We start from the raw sequence: 19,315 nt of genomic DNA, 5'->3' as shown, positions 1-19,315 counted from the left end.
CACTATATACCTCATTAGCATGGAGAACTGTGTTCTGGTCTACATAACCATTGGTCACATCCCTATGTGAGTAGTGTGATCATGTATTCTAGGCCAGGAATTCTAGTAGGAACCAAGGAAACTCCTATCATCCTCAGATGGATGCTTGTGTTTCTGAACTCATTCATCCTTACCAAGTTTCCTGGCACAGCCTGCTGGTCCACAGAATCCAGGTCCTCTGAAAGAGCAGCCTGTGTTCTTAACTGCTGAGTCATCGCTCCAGATTCTAGTGTTTTGTTTTGTTTTGTTGGTAAATAAGCTTTATTTTTACCCACATAGACTCTGAAATCATCAATTTCAGGAAAGGACAGTGCTCTCTGTCACCACAACTCCACAGCTCAATCCTTAATCAACCAATCCGCAGCAAACACACTAATGAAAATCCTAGTAATCAATTTTTATATCTTTGGCATAATTCTGACAAATGGTAAAAGCCCTTGAATCAAAATCATATTTATAGGGAAACATTAGAGAGAATACTCACCTGGGCTTCGTGTTTTTGTTTCTTTCAGATCCCTAACCATTCCTACCAAGGTTCATAAAGCCTATTGTCGTCTGCCTGATCATGCAAGGTCTGTCACTGACATCATTTTTCCAATATTGTTCAGAGAAAAGCTCCAATTCTGTGGCTCTATGATATGACTAAATAAATCACGTCTTACCTGAGCAAACCCAGGTTTCTGTTTCCCTCCACCTGTCCTTCTACTCAAGGATTCTTACAGCTGCCCAAGATAAGAAGTTATTTTGCATATTTTTATCCTGGCTCATTTTGGTTCCTCTGTATGGAGTCTAGAAAACAGATACTACCAGCTCCACTCCACACGAATGTCTCTCTCTATTCTGCTTTTTCAAGAGTCTTTTTACAGCTAACACTTCTTTCAAGTCATTTTTCCACCAGTGTACCGCCCCTCCTAATTCTAAAGCTGACCCTGTCCTTCTCTGTATTTCTGGAAAAGCTTGTGTCCTGTTGTATAAGAGTAATCCTGAGTCTGTACTGCACTGGGTTCACAATGTTCAGAAGTCAGTGTTATTGGTAATTCTTTGTTGTGGGATGTTTAACAGCGACTTTGGCTTTATGCCATGGTCTGCCAGGTTCACACCCCTCTTCAAGCCGTGACCCTCAAATGCTCTGCAGACATTACCAACCACCTTCTCCTGACAAAAGTCACCCTTGTGTGCTGACCTTTGTTTTCACTTTTAATAAATTCATAAGTTCCTTAAGAATGAAAACGGGCTTTCATCTTTGTTAGTTAGACTCTAGCAGAGAACAAGATGAGCTACGGACCCTCAAAAACTGTTAATGAATGGTTATCTCTTAATCAAAGGAAACATGGAAAATTGAATGAATCAACATTTAGTTCTTGTCAAGACAGTACTTTAGTGTTTAGTTATTCTATTACTAATGGTATTAAAATTTTCAATTTCATATAAACATTAATCAGATTAAAACCCAATAAGCTCACCAATAGCCAGAAGTAATTTATATTGAGCTAACACGCCTTTACTACAAAAAAGGAAAGAGAAATATGATTTGTGGTGTGCAATTTGATTTAAAATTATGTCTATTTATGTAAAATTCATGAATTAAAGCTACTCGAATTTAGTTGACAAATTAACGTCATTTTAAAAAAAAATATTCAACTGGTATATTTATGCTCTATACTTTGATTAATTGATTCACTTAAAAAATTTCTTCAGCTAGTATTTTTTGTGCTTCATATACAATATCAATATTTATCAGCTGAAAGAACCCTCAAATATAAATAGCACAATTTCTTACTAAATCTTTCTTGCTTCTAATAGTGATGGCATTTATTTTGGTGGACTTGATAATACAAGGATTTTAGAATCTAGAAACATATAATTGCTCTGCAATTTTAAAGTTTATTCAAAATAAATTTCTGTTTAGAGTTTTTTCTGTGTGTCAGAATTTAAATCCCTGAGTACAAATACACGTGAATTTTAAACATAAATCAATTCCATAAATAATTTTAAAATCCATAAAAAATAGAATACCTAAAGTTGCAGAATACTTATAACTTACCATATAACTTGCATTTGAAATAGAAAAGTTGGCCATGATTTGTTTTGGACACCTTAATATTTTCTATCTAATGAAAGATGATTTAACATGAAAGTACAGCAATTCCTGACACGTAAATATTTCTGTGTAGTGTCACAGTGATAACATGCTTAGCCGAGACTCGGGTGGGGCTATGCCTGGATATGTCTGAGATAAATACATTTAACAAACTTTACATCTTAAAATAAAATACCAAGTGGCAGTCATTCTTCTATGTTGAATGAAGCAATTTCACATTTAATGAGGGTAGTGTCAGAGAAAGCTTCATGTCAGCCTTATTTTAAAGACTCTTAACTATGTAAACAATAAAGCCACTGATTTTTTTTTGCATTTTTCCTCAGTCCCCATTTAGAGAAAATAAAATTAAAAATATCGCTTAGATATTGGATCTTAGATACTAGACTCTGGGTATCATTTTATACATATGGTGATAGAAATCCCTGATGTATCACAGAAATCTAGCTTCAGTTTTAATGTGCTTGGGGCTTGGCAGATTTGGGGTTCTCTTATGAGATTCCATTTTTAAGTGTTATTTTTCTAAAACATTTTAAAGACATCCATGCATAATTTTATATTTTACACTTTATCTTAGTGTATAATTTGTAAGTTCTAGACAATTAATGTTTAAACCAGAGTCACTAAACTATGACCAAATTTTGCCTATAACCTACTTTTTATATGACCTGTGACCTGAGTGATTTCCAGTTTTAAATGTTTAAAAGAAAGTAAAGCAATAACATTTCATTTAAAAATGTAAAAGCTACATAAAATTGAAATGCAGTGTGTTTAAATACACTGTTACTGGGACATAGCTTTTTTGCATACACTAGTTTCTATGGTTATCTCGGAACTACAGTGACTAATAGGAGTAGTAGAGATAGATATTTACAAAATATGGAACATTTCCTATCTGGCCTTAAATGTTGGACCCGATTGAGATGATTAAAAACAATTAGTATATGACTATGTACACATAAGTTTTAAATTTAAACTTTAGGATGTAATATATTTCTAAGAAAATTTAATTCAATAAATATAATTTTATTTCTTTGCTATTAATTTTTGTGAGCCTTGGAGAAGGCCACTGGTCATTAGCCTCAGCATGATTTGCATTCAGCGTTTGGAAGAGCAATGTTAAGCTGGCAGGGTTGATAAGCCACTGCTTAAGGTACCTCTTTTTCTCACCACTGAAAAATGGAAGTTGGCATGCTACATAATTTCCCACTTGAGATCACCTTAGACAGCTAATAACAATGAAGAATAACCCTGAGTTTGTAAAACTTGAGTTTAAGGCTCTCTTTTGCTGCATCTTGGCAAGGTTGCAGTATCTACTTCCCGGTTAAACCATTTGGCAGTAAAAACAAAACACAGCAAACAAATCAACCCTAATTTATAGTTTACATCTCAGCTTAAATCCAGAAAGACAGTGCATAAATCTGGGAAATTAGTCAACAATAGGAGCTTCTTGCAAGCAAGTATTATTTGCTTTGTACAGGTTTTTAAATGATAAAAGGTATTATCAGTCTCTCCTAAGAACCCTAATGCTGCCCTGACCATTGAAAGGGTTACAGAAACATGAGTTTTTGAAAATTTAAGGTGTGATGCCATAACTTAATAGAGTATAGCCCAAGCACCATCTATCCCTGATTCAACTGATCAAAAGCTAACATTGAAATAGAAATTTCTAGCAGTGAAATTCAGTTATTATTATCTATGTAAAAGTCATCTTTGAGAGGAAAATATTAAGCTTCAAATGTCTTCAAGTATGTGATTTACTGGATTATTTACCCTGGTCTTGTTATAGTACTAGGCAACTGTTAAGAACAATGGCTATATTTTAGGACATTTCTAGAAAAGAAAAAAATCTCTAAAACAAAATTATATACAGTGTATTTCCAAATTTTTATGTTCTGCTAAGTACTATCATTGTAAATAAAAATTGCTTAGGGACTTGAAAAACTTATAACTCAATACTATGACTCAAGTAAGAGTTTTGAACTATGTCGTACTAGGAAAGGCCAGTGGTTGAAAAGAAAATTAAGCTGGATTTTCCTGTGTGTATGAAGAGAAATCCTAGAAGTTTAAATAAATTCAACAGCTTGTTTTCTTTGTAATTAAGAATTGTTTTGCTTTAACCTGTAGAGTGAATTATATAAAACTAATCAAGGGAAGCAAAGAATTAGAAGGATTATCATCTCAAATATATGGATCCAAGAAGTAAGACCACCACTTTAACCCCAGAAACTAACTAGCTGGCAAGTAGAAAGTGGAAGGAACCACAGGAAAGGAAGGAACCTCCTAAGAAATGGAAATCAAATGTATTCTCTCAGTCATGGATGAGTTCCCACAGGTCATATGAGATTCCAGGTCAATACTTAACAATGTGAAGCTGGGAGTTAAAATTATTTCCAGCTAGAGGAAAATCAAGCCACAATTATTTTCAATTATCATATCATCTTTGTAACTAGAGATGATGCCACCCATATCCAGCCAGCTTCTCTGCTGCAATGGAGCCTTGATTAGAAATCAGCAATATAAATTGTCTGTTAGCTTTCACTACCAGATTGTCTCTGGGCTATATCAGGCTGGGAGTGAACAGAGATTTGAGTTTGTACGAAAAATATGATGGTATTGGAATCCTACACAACTTAGGACATTAAGCTTAAAGGAACTGCTCAAAGAGTTGGTCTTTACTTCAAATCTCACCAAAATAATCACAAAACTGCAGTGCTCAAAAATCTAATTTTGTATCTACGTTCCTCAAGTGAGATGCAGAACATATTTTTACATTTCCCAGGCAAATAAATACCTTTACCTATCACGAGAACCAAAAATACATTCAAGGATTTTGCTAATGGTTGTCTTGTGCGAGTTACAAAAACATTATTAAATTAAAACAAGTCTTCCACGCTCACTCAAGGGCAGCCTTTGCAGCCACTCTGAGTGGCTTCAGCACTGGGCACTTACCCAAGTCCCTGGTTCTGTAGAGTCAGCTGTCCTCCATGTGCCTGGTTCCCTGCATGTGACAGTGTCCAAATGCCTACCAAACTTTTTCAGAAAAGATTCCAACCTTCAAATGAGAGAAGAGTTGCTCATTATGAAAAGTCTTTTCAAAAAAAAAGCTGCTTTTTTTTCTTTAGACAAGCAAAAAACACTTCCACAGTTCCACGGGTCTGAGATTTTGCAAAGCTAATCATCACCAACATGAAACCTGAGCGTCTTTCAGTCTTCACTTCACTTGCATGCTTCTATTTTCCATACCTGCTTTTGATCTTCCATTTTACACTGTACAGAAGTCTTGTGTGGTATGTGTGAAGACAGCCTTGGTCAGCCTGATGAGGGAAAGCCTGCAGGTCTAGAAGGGGGAAAAAAAGTCATAAAGTAAGAAGCCTTGAGGTTGAATCAGGAACTAATCTGCTCAACTGTCAATGTCCTGTTGTGCTTCATGAAAGATGTCTGGTCCTTTCAATGCTACATTTCATGTAGTGATGAAAATGGGATATGGAATATCGTTGTGAAAGCTGGCTTGATGCAGGTAATAATGACTAAAGGAATGTCAATGCAAACAAATCAAACAGGATCCAATTATGAAGAAGGAGCCAGACACCCAAGCAGCTGTATAATCTCTGCTTTTGTTTAGGAGCTTCCAAAGAACTAACCCCACAAGCCTTGGGAGCCTTGCACCCAGATAGAAGTCAAATAAGCATTCCATTCAAATAGCTCCTATGACTTCTCATTGGAATGAAAAGTGGGAAGCTGGGACTCATGCCTTGGGGATGCCTTTCAAGGCACTTCAAAGAAGCCAAGGCAAAGCTTTACTTTGTGTGCTGTTATTCTTCGGGTTAACTGTACAGGAGGAGGAAGCCCATTGTGTTGATTTATAGCATTTCATTTATACATAATAATGTCTCTCCTGAAAAGGCACAATGTTCAGCAAGTAATGCCACTGGCCTATACCTGTATAACACTTCATTTTATTCAATTGACTCAGAGAACATTAACAACATTTAAGTACTCAGTTACCTCCGTGTTAGAGACAAGTTTCCCATGGGCTATTGTGAATGAGATCGAAACTCAAGAGTTCAGTCTCTCTAAGATTTCCAGCCAATCCTCAGAATCAAACGCTTTTCCTAAACAGTAAGTGATTTTAAATCTAATGTAACCAATGAAAAATAATAGCCCAAGGCTACACACAATGCCATCTACCTCTTATTTAATGTTGAGAATTTCTACACCAAGCAAATCCAGGCTTTGTTTTACAAAGGGGTGTCAAATCTCTAAACGAGCTTAATATTCTTCTACATGAGTCAACAAGAGGTATAGAAATCTATTGATTTTTTTAAATTCCATTAATATAAACTTCCTTAAAGGGCTAAACATATATCTCAGTGGTAGAAAGCTTGCCTAATACACACAAAGACCTGGATTCGATCTTTAGCGCTGAAAAACAGACAAATACTGCACACATAAGCTTCTTTGTAATTTTGTAATTTATTAAAAGCAAAGAAAGAATACTAGCAACCCCAGTGTAGTTGTAATCATATTGACGGGAGAAGCATCTTTTGTTCATCTCTGAAAGCTCTGGCAGTTCTGTCTGTACAGTGAAGCTTTTGAGTCAGATGTTTCCCAGAGATATTTCAGGCTTTACTTTGAACGTATACCAGCCGTAACCTCCATAGTTTTAAGTCTTATGATGAGAATGCAACAGGTTCAAGTAGCAACTGATAAATTCCATCATCTCTAGCATGAGAATCAGTTGCTGTCATCCTATGAGAAACAAGCATTTCATAAATATTGAATACCACTACCCACATACTATGCAAGTTGGTTAGGTAAAAAGACAATAATTCCATTAGAGGCTTTCAGCAAGGAAAAGATAAAACAGTTCAGATACAGTAGCTGGCATTATTTATTACCTTTTTCCTCTGAATATGTGGTTCACAACAATGTCACTTATCTGGCAAAGCTCTAAGAGAAAAATTGCCAGTTACATGTAAACTCTAAGCCCCTGATTAAAGAAATGTCTTGTCTTACAGGCTACATTTTTGGGCTAAATGACTGAGTAATGGTGCTTTCTGATAACATGCATATGATTCTAGCAAGGGATAATTTACTCATATCTAATATTCATACGCATCTGATAGCACTAGAAGCAGAAATTTGAGCAGTTATCCTGTCCAGAAAAGGACTTAATGATTTATAATCAGAAGGTGTCAGTACACACCAGTCTTTATAAGAGGTTGAACTTAGAACAAGAAGCAACTCTGGTTAGTAAGACTCCTCAATTAACTGGCTCTTCCCTAACATTCTTTAAACGCCATTTAACTACATGTTCAATGAATGAGTTACTTCAGCTAGAAAAATAAAGTGCAAAGCTCTCCCTCCATGGCACAGTACATGAGAGTAAACTGGTTATGTAAGTTGGAATTGTGAGGGCATACTTAGAAGAGATTTTCATCCTTTCTATAATTTAGAATAAATATCTTTTCAGTATAAATAATCAGGAGGTATTTAAGCTCTACAATCAACCGCCATATTACAAAGAAAAGTAATCAACCTGTAGCTTGATATCTTTGTATGATGAAATGTTTAGCATCATTTTCAGTATCCTTTATGCTTTAAAACAGGCCCAAACTCAATCACATGCAGCCACTTACAAATACACATACTTTAGTTTTCATTTAGGATAAAATATTCAGTCCAACAGTCATAAAGTATATTTTTTAAATTTTATTGTACTATTATTTCATTGTACTGTATTGCATAAGAATATTTTTCATAGTAGTATCATTTTACATTGAATATACCCTCCACCATTTCTTTTTATTCCTCTTTCTCCCTTCCATTAATCACCATGATCATCAAAGACAACATCCCTAGAACCCATTCAGATCTAGTTTTTTTTATTTTATATCTTATGAGCATAACCTAATAGAGTTCTTACTATATGCAGAGTTCAGAAATGGGACTTCTCATGGGTTTCTCAGATACTCACAAAGTTTGTTGTAACATATGAACTCCTGACTTATCTCTGTCTCAGAGGAGTTTAGGCTATGCATTATAGACAAATTATAAAATCAAATTTAGCTATAGTTAAAACCATGTCTAAATATATTTCATGCACAAGAACAAAGGATTTCTCAGCTCAACAAGCCATCTAAAAATTACTTCTAAATTAAGGAATCTAAAAGCAGACTATGTTAGCCTGTGTTTGTGTCTTTGAAGCCGAGTCTCGCTGTGTAATCCAGGCTACCCTCGGAACTTGCAGCTATCCTTCTGAGTTCTCAGCATGCACGTGTGCCCCTCACAAACTGCTCTCTCTGTCTAGAGCAGCATAAAAGTACAAATCTGCAAATTAGTTAAGAAGCAGATAAAACACTGGAATCATACTGTATTTATTTTATTTCAAAGGGAGAAAACATTATTTAAAAACTGTTGCGCCGGGCGGTGGTGGCGCACGCCTTTAATCCCAGCACTCGGGAGGCAGAGGCAGGCGGATTTCTGAGTTCGAGGCCAGCCTGGTCTACAGAGTGAGTTCCAGGACAGCCCGGGCTATACAGAGAAACCCTGTCTCGAAAAACCAAAAAAAAAAAAAAAACTGTTGCGATCATAACTTTAAAGCAGCAGTGGAAAGACTGATGTATTGTCTATTTTTGGCATGACACTTCAGCTACTGTTTGCTCTTTAGGGTGTTTTAGACTCGGCCCTTACATGTATGATTTGATATATGCTAGACACTTTCTATGAAGAGTCTGTGGTGGCTGCTGTATTTTCAGTACTATTATTTCTTGGCAGCTGTGTATTCAATTCAACATGGTCAGTTCCAGGAACTAGCTTTACTAGGTAACTGATATTGAATAATTTTTAAGAAAGCTTTTAAAACACCCTCATATTTGCAAGGCATTTCCTTGTTTCTTGGATTACTTCAGCATACTTATTTCTGGAAATGCCTGATCAAAACCATTAGACTTAAAATAATTGTAAATTGTAGTGCTGATGGCTATTACAAAGCAATTACTGTATCCACTCACCAATATTGCCCTATTTGCCAATAAAAGCATTGGAATTGTGGTTTGTATTTCCAGTGACTCTTTGTTGAAAGCCACAAACTAGATTATGTTAGGAAAAAATGTTCTAATCATATTTCTGTTGCCATAATAAGGCAACAATGTGCCATTTAAACCAAGGATTCTAAGCAACTTCTAAGCTAAAAGGAGAATCTTATCATATTTTAGTACTTGTGGTAGAAATGTGGACATTTATCCTGAACTCTATAGTCAAACTGAGTGTCATTTCTTCCTTAGAAGAGGAATCATCAAGTGCTACAAGGGCTGGAAGGTAATGTACATTTTCAATGTAAGCAACCCAGTTAACCTGGATGTGGACCCATCTCAAGGGCTGTAAAAAACATGTCTCAGTGGAGAATACAAAGATTCACTACTGGAGGAAAACTTGCCTGAGGGCTGCAGTAGCCACACTCCTGCACAAGGATTTTAGGAGAGAATGTGTCACTCAACATTTCCAGAAATCCAATTATCCAAGATAAACCTGATCAAGCCTTATGTTCAAACCCATCAGATTTTACACCCCTACCTCATGGTGTTAAGTCACCTGCATATAGTTAGACTGGAGTAGGCTTTTGAGTTTCTATTTTCTAAAGTCTGACAAGATCATGCTACCATCTGACCAGGAAAAAAAAAACAAAATCATTTCTTGAAAAAAAACGAAACAACTATGCTCTTTTAGAAGGGTATTACCCTATTAGCTAACAGTGGTGCTCTCTCTTGAGCTGAAAACTGGAAATTTGGTGCCACTTATACATTCATTATTCTGAATAACCGTTAGCCCAACATCAAACTTTCATGTATTTCATTGAATCATGTAAAATATGTGACAATTTGAAGGGAAAGTAAGTCAAAATAGGAAATTCTTGACATCAGTTGTCTAATGGGTTGGTCATAACATTATAGATACTTTTTACACATTTAGAAGAATATTTAGTTCAAACTATTAACAGAACAGAGGATAAAAGATGAGGAGCAAAATTAATCAGCTTAGAGTTTCTAGATTTTGAAGCATGACTTGGCCTATAGAACATATAGATGAAAATTCAAAGTATGTGGGAAAGATCTCAATCTCCGAAACATTTTTCATGAATGGAATAAAGCTATTCAATTTTCTGGCATCTTTTCAACTTTTCTTCTTCTTTAGGCCTACTTTCATGTAGTCAATATTATAGCAATTAGAGCACTATGTGTGTGAGTTTAGGTCTACATGTGAGTGTGGATTTATATATGAAAATGCTACATAACTTTTGTTTTAGGATAGTCATTTATTTAAAATATTTCATAGCCAGGCAGTGGTGGCGCACTCCTTTAACCCTAGCACTTGGGAGGCAGAGGCAGATGGATTTCTGAGTTTGAGGTCAGCCTGATCTACAGAGTGAGTTCCCAACAGCCAGGGCTACACAGAGGAACCCTGTCTCGAAAAACCAAAAAAAAAGAAAGAAAGAAAGAAAGGAAGGAAGGAAGGAAGGAAGGAAGGAAGGAAGGAAGAAAGAAAGAAAGAAAGAAAGAAAGAAAGAAAGAAAGAAAGAAAGAAAGAAAGAGAAAAAAGAAAGAAACTGGGATAGAAAGTGGTGAAACCATGTCACACAAGTGAGTAAGCAATCAAGCAAGCTGGAAAAGCCAAACGAAAAAAAAAATTTCATAGAGACAATTATCTATAAAAGGACTTCCTTATAAAACACTTGCTTTATGAAGAAAATTTTAACAAAGATAAGCCATTATACAGCTATAAGTTGCAATGAAGCAATTAAATGCATAAAATGTATCTTAGAACAACAAATTATTATTTTTTTCAAATTGATTTACTTAAAGTGAGAGTCTATGTGTCTCATAATACCTGCCTAGTTACTATCCAAGTCTACAAATAAACACACTCGGAAATTTTACTGTTAAAAAAAATGGAAAAACAATGCCTACCTGTCTTTTCATTTCAATTTTATAGTAAACTCCATAACAAGAATATTCTATTCATTTCCTCAGTGTTTATTTATTCACTTTTTTATTTGTGCTAAAATCTAAATGTAGTAAGCACAAAAGTATGGATAATTTTGCTGTTACTTTAGTAAAAGTCAGACGTTTCTACTCTGAACGTTATATTACATCTTGTTAGCTAAACAATACTATTTACATTGTCTTCAAATTCTTTAGTTGTAAAAGTCCATAGGATTGCTTTGAAAACAAATTTTCATAACAGTATATTCCATCTACTTATGTCAGTCTCCCCTGAGCATAACACACACACACACACACACACACACAGAGAGAGAGACACACACAGACACACACACAGACACACACACACACACATACACACACACTCCATATGTGTGGGATAATGTGATATACTGTGTAAATCAACATGGCAAATTAAATATACTCATTGCCTTATGTCCAAATTGCCCCTTCTTTATAATCTTAGCCCCTTCAACATTTCTTCTTATGGTAAGCTCAAATTTTCTTCAGTATCATCTCACTCCTAGTGAGGTTATAATAGAGTCCAGAGGCAGAAGGTGTTTCTACTAAAATCATTGTCTCTCTAAGAAGACTTGTAAAACAAGTGTGATGGTTAATTTTAAGTGTTAATTTGGCTAGATTACAGTGTTAGATTTCTTGGCTTTGAATTTCCTGTTCTTCGCAGTTGAGTGAGTCATTTTTCTTTTAATTCTCTTGGTAGATGACAGCAGTAAAATATAAATAATAGACAGATTGAATGTACAGTTAGTTATATCATATTGGATCTGTCTTCATAACTATACTTATAGAGCAAGCTAATTTCATAAATGCTGTTAGTATCTTCTTGCCTATAATTTAAAGACAATTTCTAATTTTCAATTTTCTGTGTCCAAAGTGGAGGAATTATTTTATTTGAGCCAAATCATTATTCTGGCTGAAAAAGCTTTGGAATCCTTGTATGGCCTCCCATAAATTCCCTGTCTGCTTTGCTTCAGCTCGAGGGAGGAGTGTAAATTCATACTTGTTTCACAAGGCCCAGTTTTAAAAGTAATATCTGGGTAAGAATTGACTTTTGAGCAATAATCAAATGTGATATGGTTAACTGCATTATCCAAGCATAAATAACTATTTTGAAGCATACTTGACGAATTCAAATGCTCAAATTGAATGACACAGTTTATTGTTACACAGCTTATGAAATCATCAGAAGAGGCCAACTTCTTTGAATAAGAAATTCCAGGTCAGTACCTGTGTACTCCAAAGGGAATTAGACCATCTGCTAATCTTGTTGTGCAAAGGCTTTCTTCTAGATACCTGCAGCTTTGAAGACATTCAATGCTATTTGCCTCTAGCTCCCAATTTGCAGCCTAGAGTTACTTTGTCTGTATTAAACAATGTTTATACTTTGTTGTTTGGAACTCAAAGCATTAGTTTTGTTTATGATGGTTATAAACAGAAATGGAAAGAGCTTTGAAAGAAGGCTTTGAAAGCGTCTAGAAATCTCAGGAACTAAAGTCCTTTGAAAATTACATACTGAAGGGTTTTTTTTTTTTTAGATTTATATAATCAATTATTATGACAATACATTGGATTTTATATAGCCTAATAAATATTGTGGAAATTTAATGTTATTGTATTTAAAATATGATGAAAATTTGTTGGGTCTTGTATGATCAGTCTTCCAATCCCAATCCCTCTTTTCGAACAAGACATTTACAGAGACCCTTTCATGAACAAAGAATCAATTCAGGGCTAAAGTCCCTGGGCCAATTTCCAGTCAACAGGTTTCTCACATGCTTTTAGGTGCCAAGAAGCAATTTTGTTTTTTCAAAAGAATTCTTAATAAAGAGGGAATTAAACTTTAAGTGGCTTCTTGACTTCACCATTTCTGAAACCCAGTGTTAGGTTGCTGAAAAGCCATCTCACTTGTGCCATCAGCAGCCTAAGAGCTTTAGAAAGTAAGTGAGTGATGTAACTTTCCTGGGGTTTTAGTAGATAGATGATAGGAGAAGCTAAAAATCTCTTAAAGACATATGCATGGTTTTTAGCTTCTCTTAAATTTCTTTGAGAAATAATGTTTTGGTGGAATTACACATTTCCAGCTTTGATGAGAAATGTAAAATTGTGGTTATAAAATATTTAATAATGCTTCATAGAAGAAAAACCAGAGGCAAATCAGTATATGCATTTGCCCCACACAGATGCTTGGCTCTACACTAAACAATTAAATAATCATTTGAATACAAAATATAAACTATCACTCTGGTCAGGAAAGCAGATAGGGAAACTGCAGAGTTTCACCTCTCCCTTCTCCCCATTGAATACAGTTCCCAAGTCTCATCCTCAAAAGCACAGTTACTGGGAACCCACCATGGTCACATCTCTCAGGATCCCAGAAGAGTTTTCTACCAAACAACACACAGCCACCACACCGTCCCAAGTTCCAGAGAAAGCAACAGAAACCAAGGAACACAACACTCACCCAACAAAGACAAGAGTCGATATCAACGTCTAGAATTATAATTGTCCCAAAGCTAGATCCCTACACTCCAGGATAAAAACATAATTAAGAACAACCAGAATGAGTCTCTACTAGAGCCCAGCAACCATACTGAAGTAAGCTCTGTGTACTGGAGGATAGCTAAGGTACGAGACTTTAAAATACTCTTTATGAGTATGCTAGAGATCCTTAAAGAGGAAATTAATGAATTCCTTTCTAAAAATCTATGAAAATACAAACAATAGAAGAAAATGAATTGGAAGGGGCATTCAAAACCTGAAGGAGGAAATACCAATAAAGAAACTCAAACTGAGAGAAATCTGGAAATAAAAATTAGGTCTCAGGCAGGAACCTCAGAGCAAGTTTTACCAACAGAACACAAGAGGTAACAAGAGGATTGCAGGCATTGAAAATACAACAAAGAAAATGTATACTTCAGTCAAAGAAAATGATAAATCTAACAAATTGTTGTCAGGAAACATCCAGGAAATGTGGACACTATGAAAAGATCAAGTCTAAGTATAATAGGAATAGAAGAGATAGAAACTCAGGTTGGCAGTAGCCATGAAGCATCTGCAGAGAACAGCATATGAGTGCTTCACTGGGGGGATTCTACTGTGGAAGGCCCATGGAAAGACCTTCCTATATGGCAAGGACTTGTGGTGAATTTGGTGGCCTCTATGCTTAGTACTGAGATCACATGCGTTATGTGCTCTCCTTATTTTCTCTTTGCTATCTATAGTCATAGCAATTTTTAGTTTCACTTTGTTGGTCACAGGAAAGGTCAGAATCACACTGGCTGAAAACCCAGTGGATGATTCTATGTTTCTCTCAAGACTCTTCAGAGGGGTAGAACCAACTACCTCTCCTCTTACTGCCTTTTTTGATTCTCCAGATGTGACACTAATCTTGGATACTTGGGGACATGTAATCATGTCCATAGAGAAACAGCTACAGTCACACTGAGTACCCTGTGACTGATGAACAGAAACTTAAAATAGGGAAACTATGTCTGATAAATAGAGATTTTAAAATGGTTCTTGGGAAGATGGCATCAGGCGCATATTAGGAAAGGTTGCTTGGTAAAATGAACACATCTTTGTTACAATTTTAAAAGTATTATGACAGAGGAGTGCTATGTGAAGATTGAACTTCTTACCCCAAAATGTTTAATCTGTCTCTCACCTTGTATAACTGCATAATTGCATTTGCTACCACCTGGGCATGTGTTCATGTGTACAGGACATGCCTGGCTAGATATTTACTTGGGGCTTGCTAAAATTGTGCTTGGTAATAAAAAATAAGGTCGGGGGTGATTGACCCAGTGGGGATGGGACGGTAAAGAGGAAGGGAAAATATTGTGTTTTTTTTTTTTTAATGATGAGGCTTCTATATTGCTGATGTTGTGATTTCTTTTAATAAAATAACCAATGATGTCACTGCTTAGGCAAGTGGGATTGTGATTATATAAATAAAGATGGCTCCAGCTACTCAGGGCCACTTGCTTGAAAATCAAAAGGTAGGTGGTTGGTGTCTTCATTTTTGCCAATACCCCTTCCTTGTCTCAGGACCTTGCAGCTGGAATTGGTCCCTGACAAAAGGTCAGAAGCACTTAAAATATTTTCAACCAAGTTATAAAAGAAAACTTCCCTAACCTAAGGGAAGAGGTAATGTACAAGAAGCATACAAACTTCAAATAGACTGGACAAGAAAAGAAATTCCTCTTGACACATAATAAAGTACTAAATGTACAGCAAAAAGAGAGAATATTAAAAGCTTCAAAAAAAAAAAAGACCAAATACCATATAAAGGCAGATCACTTAGGATGATAGCTGACTTCTTAATGGAAACGTTGAAAGTAGAAAAGGCCTGGACAGATATGATGCAAACTTTAAGACACCACAAATATCAACCCAGACAAAATACCCATCAAAAATTTAAAGCACAATAGATGGAGAAAATAAAATATTCTATAATAACACTAAATTTAAGCTTTATCTATCCACAAATACAGATTACAGAAGAACTAGAAGGAATCTTCAACCTAAAGACATTAACAACACCCAAGAAAACACAAAGAATAATAATCTCAGACCAAAACAATTCCAGTTAGAAAACACACACACGTACACATACATGCACACACATATGCATACATACAAATGCACATACACATACATACATACATACATACATGCACAAAAAACAGCAAAATAACAGGAATCAATAATCATTGTTCATTGATATCTGTCAATATAAATGATCACAATTTCCCAGTAAAAATACACAGACTAATAGAATAGATTAAAAAACAGAATCTGTCTTTCTGCTGCATCCAACAAACACACTTTAACAAAGTAAAGATAATGTCAGGATAAAAGGATAGAAAAAAATTCCAAGCTAATGGAACAAATAAGCAAGCTGATATAGCTAAATTTTAATATCTGACAAAACACACTTCAAACCAAAACTAATCAGAAGATATGGGGAAAGAAAATATATATTTATCATCAAAGAAAATCCACTAAGAAAATATTACAATTCTTAACATCCATGCACAAAACATAAGAGTATCCAAGTTTATAAAAGCAACAATCACAATTAACCCTCACACACTGAAAGGGGAGACTTCAGTATGCCACACTTATCAATAGGCAGATCATCCAGGCAAAAACTAAACAAAGAGTTGAAGTTGAGGTTATAAACTAATTTGACCTAACATATTTATAAAATGTTTCACCCAAACACAAAAGAATATAACTTCTTTTCAGCAACTCATAGAACTTTCTCCAAGACTGACCACACACTAAGACACAAATTCTCAACATAAAAAAACAAACAAACAAAAAACAAAGAAAGAATCACCGTGCATGCTATCTGACCATTTATTAAAACTGAATATCAACAACAGCCAAAACAACAGAATACTTACAAATTCATAAAACTGAATAATTCACTACTGAGTAAAAAATGAGTCAGAAATGAGGACAGAAATTAGTAAAAATATGAAAATGAAAACTTTTTAGAATGGAATGAAAGTGCACACACAACACACCCAAACCCATCAGGCACATTGAAGGAAGTTCCAAGAGGCAAATTCATACCATGAAGTGTTACATTTAAAAAAAAAAAAAAAAGGAAAGTTCTCATATTAACCACTTAACAGCATACCCGAAAACCTTCAAATAAAAAGAATAAATCACATCCAAAAGGAATATACGGCAAGAAATAATCAAATTCAGTGCTAAAATCAGTAAAGTAGAAACAATCAACAGAAATACAAAGAATCAATAAAACAAACAATTGATTCTTTGAAAAATTAGTAAGATTGACAAACTCTTTTTAAAAGTAACTAAGAGCCTTTAATCCCAGCACTTGGGAGGCAGAGGCAGGCGGATTTCTGAGTTCCAGAGTTCGAGGCTAGCCTGGTCTACAGAGTGAGTTCCAGGACAGCCAGGGCTACACAGAGAAACCCTGTCTCGAAAAAACAAAAACAAAAACAAAAACCCCAGTAACTAAGAAATGGAGAAAGAATATCCAAATTAACAATATTAGAGATTAAAAGAGTGACATAACAACAGACACCGAAGAAATCCAGGGGAACATAAGGAGATTCTTTAAAAACCTGTATTCCAAACTGTAAAATCTAAAATAAATGATAATTTCCTCAATACATACCACGTACCGAAGTTAAATCAATGTCAGACAATCGACTTAAACAGACGTACATCCCCTAGTGAAGTAGAAGCAGTAACTAAAAGTCTCTCAACAAAAAAGCCCAGGACCAGATCACTTTAACACAGAAATTTAACAGACTTTCAAAGAAGAGTTAATGCCAATACTCCTCAAATTATTCCATGAAATAGAAAGAGAAGAAACACTGTCCAATTTGTTTTATGACAAGGCAGTTGTCCTGTCAACCAAACTATATAAGGAGCCAACAAAAGAGAAGAATTACAGACTAATTTTCCTTATGAGCATAGATACAAAATGTTTCACTCCATTATATAAATAAAAGAAACATATTGAAAAACATAAAGAATTGATAAATGCTATTCCTAAAGATCTTACTAAGATAGGTTTTGAATTGTGGTCATAAGTTAGAGAACAACTAGAGTAAGTAGATATACTTTTAAGTGGTATTTTCAATAATTCTGATGATACAAAAATCATTAACATATAAGAATGAGTGAATATAGTAGACAGTTTTAATGGTTATATCATTAAAAAATTTAAGTTGCATGGAATGTAAGGGTAAAGTAAACAATATATAGATAAACTCCTGAAAGTAAAGTAACCAAAACCAACATACTTTGGTTTAAGTAATTACTTATTCTAAAGGTTATATAGGGACATATTGCTGCTGAAACAAACAGAGTGTGGACAGATATTTATAGGAAAGAAGAGAATATAAATATGACAGAAAGAAGATATAACATGGCCCCAGTAAAGTGATAATACACACCTCTTATTCAGAAGTCCAAAACCTGGACATTAAAAAATGAGAGCAAAAAAGAGAAGAATAGAGAATTGCATGTTATACTAGCACACTGAATTAAGAATGGTGAATTATGTCATATCTTTAGCACACTTGACAGAACAGGTTGCCCTACTTAACATGTAAGATCTTCTAGACTTGTCTGTTGGTAAATTCACATAAGAAAGAAAGCAGAATAGTCAATTTGCTTTGTTTCTAAAAGTCAACTAAATACAGAAAAACTGAGATTTCTTAAAAATTGTTGAATTTCCCAAACAAATATCTCATATTTGAAGAAAACTCACTGATTTCCAAATATTGGTATTATCAACCAGATGTCAATTCAGACTACAAACTCAAAGTTCATGGAATTGGGCCTGAGGAGATGGTTCATTGGGTAAAGTGTTTATTGTGGAGCATAAAGATTTGAGTATGGATGCCTAGAACCCATGTCAAAGCATGTCCCAGTGGTTCAAGTCTATAATCCCAGTATTGAGGTGAAGGAATGGGGCATGAGGAGAAGATAGACACATCCTACAGGCTTTCTAGACAACCATTCCAACAAAAATCATGTGAACTAGGTTAATTGAGATGTCCTCACTCAATAATAGTGATGGAGAACCATTAAGGAAGGTGCTTGATATCAGTCTCTGACTTCCATAATCACATACATAGGTTAATGCCCCCCCAAACACATGTGTACAGACAGGATATCATACACACACACATGCACATGCCCACATGCACTTACACATACCAACCACACACACACACGGGGGGTGGGGCAAGAGAGACAGAGACAGAGAAGCTCCATAGAATCTAAATGATGAATGTTTACTGTTTTGAAATTAACCTGCAAATATACATTTTATGATATTCAGGTTCCAACTTACTATGAATTTCCTGTCAGGATAGTTAAAGTCTTCTGGGGAAAAGATGGTGACATAGAGTAGAGAGTGCCAAAGGACAGGTGGTGTGACAAGTCTCTCTCTGGACAGAAAGGGCCAGGCTTACAGGTGGCATACAAAAAGGTCAGTGGCTTCAAGTTGAGAACAGAATTGATTTCTGGGGCAGAAAGCTAGAGATGGCTACCTGGCTTCATTATTTACGTGTAATCATGAAGTTTATATTTAAAGGCCTATCCCTGGGGATGTGCACATCTGACCATGTTAATTACGAAGATAATGCATGACCAA

This window comes from Grammomys surdaster, unplaced genomic scaffold (genome assembly GCF_004785775.1).
Source record: "Grammomys surdaster isolate TR1022 unplaced genomic scaffold, NIH_TR_1.0 126398, whole genome shotgun sequence".
Taxonomy (NCBI): domain Eukaryota; kingdom Metazoa; phylum Chordata; class Mammalia; order Rodentia; family Muridae; genus Grammomys; species Grammomys surdaster.
The sequence above is the reverse complement of the archived record's forward strand: the minus strand, read 5'-3'. Positions refer to the sequence as shown.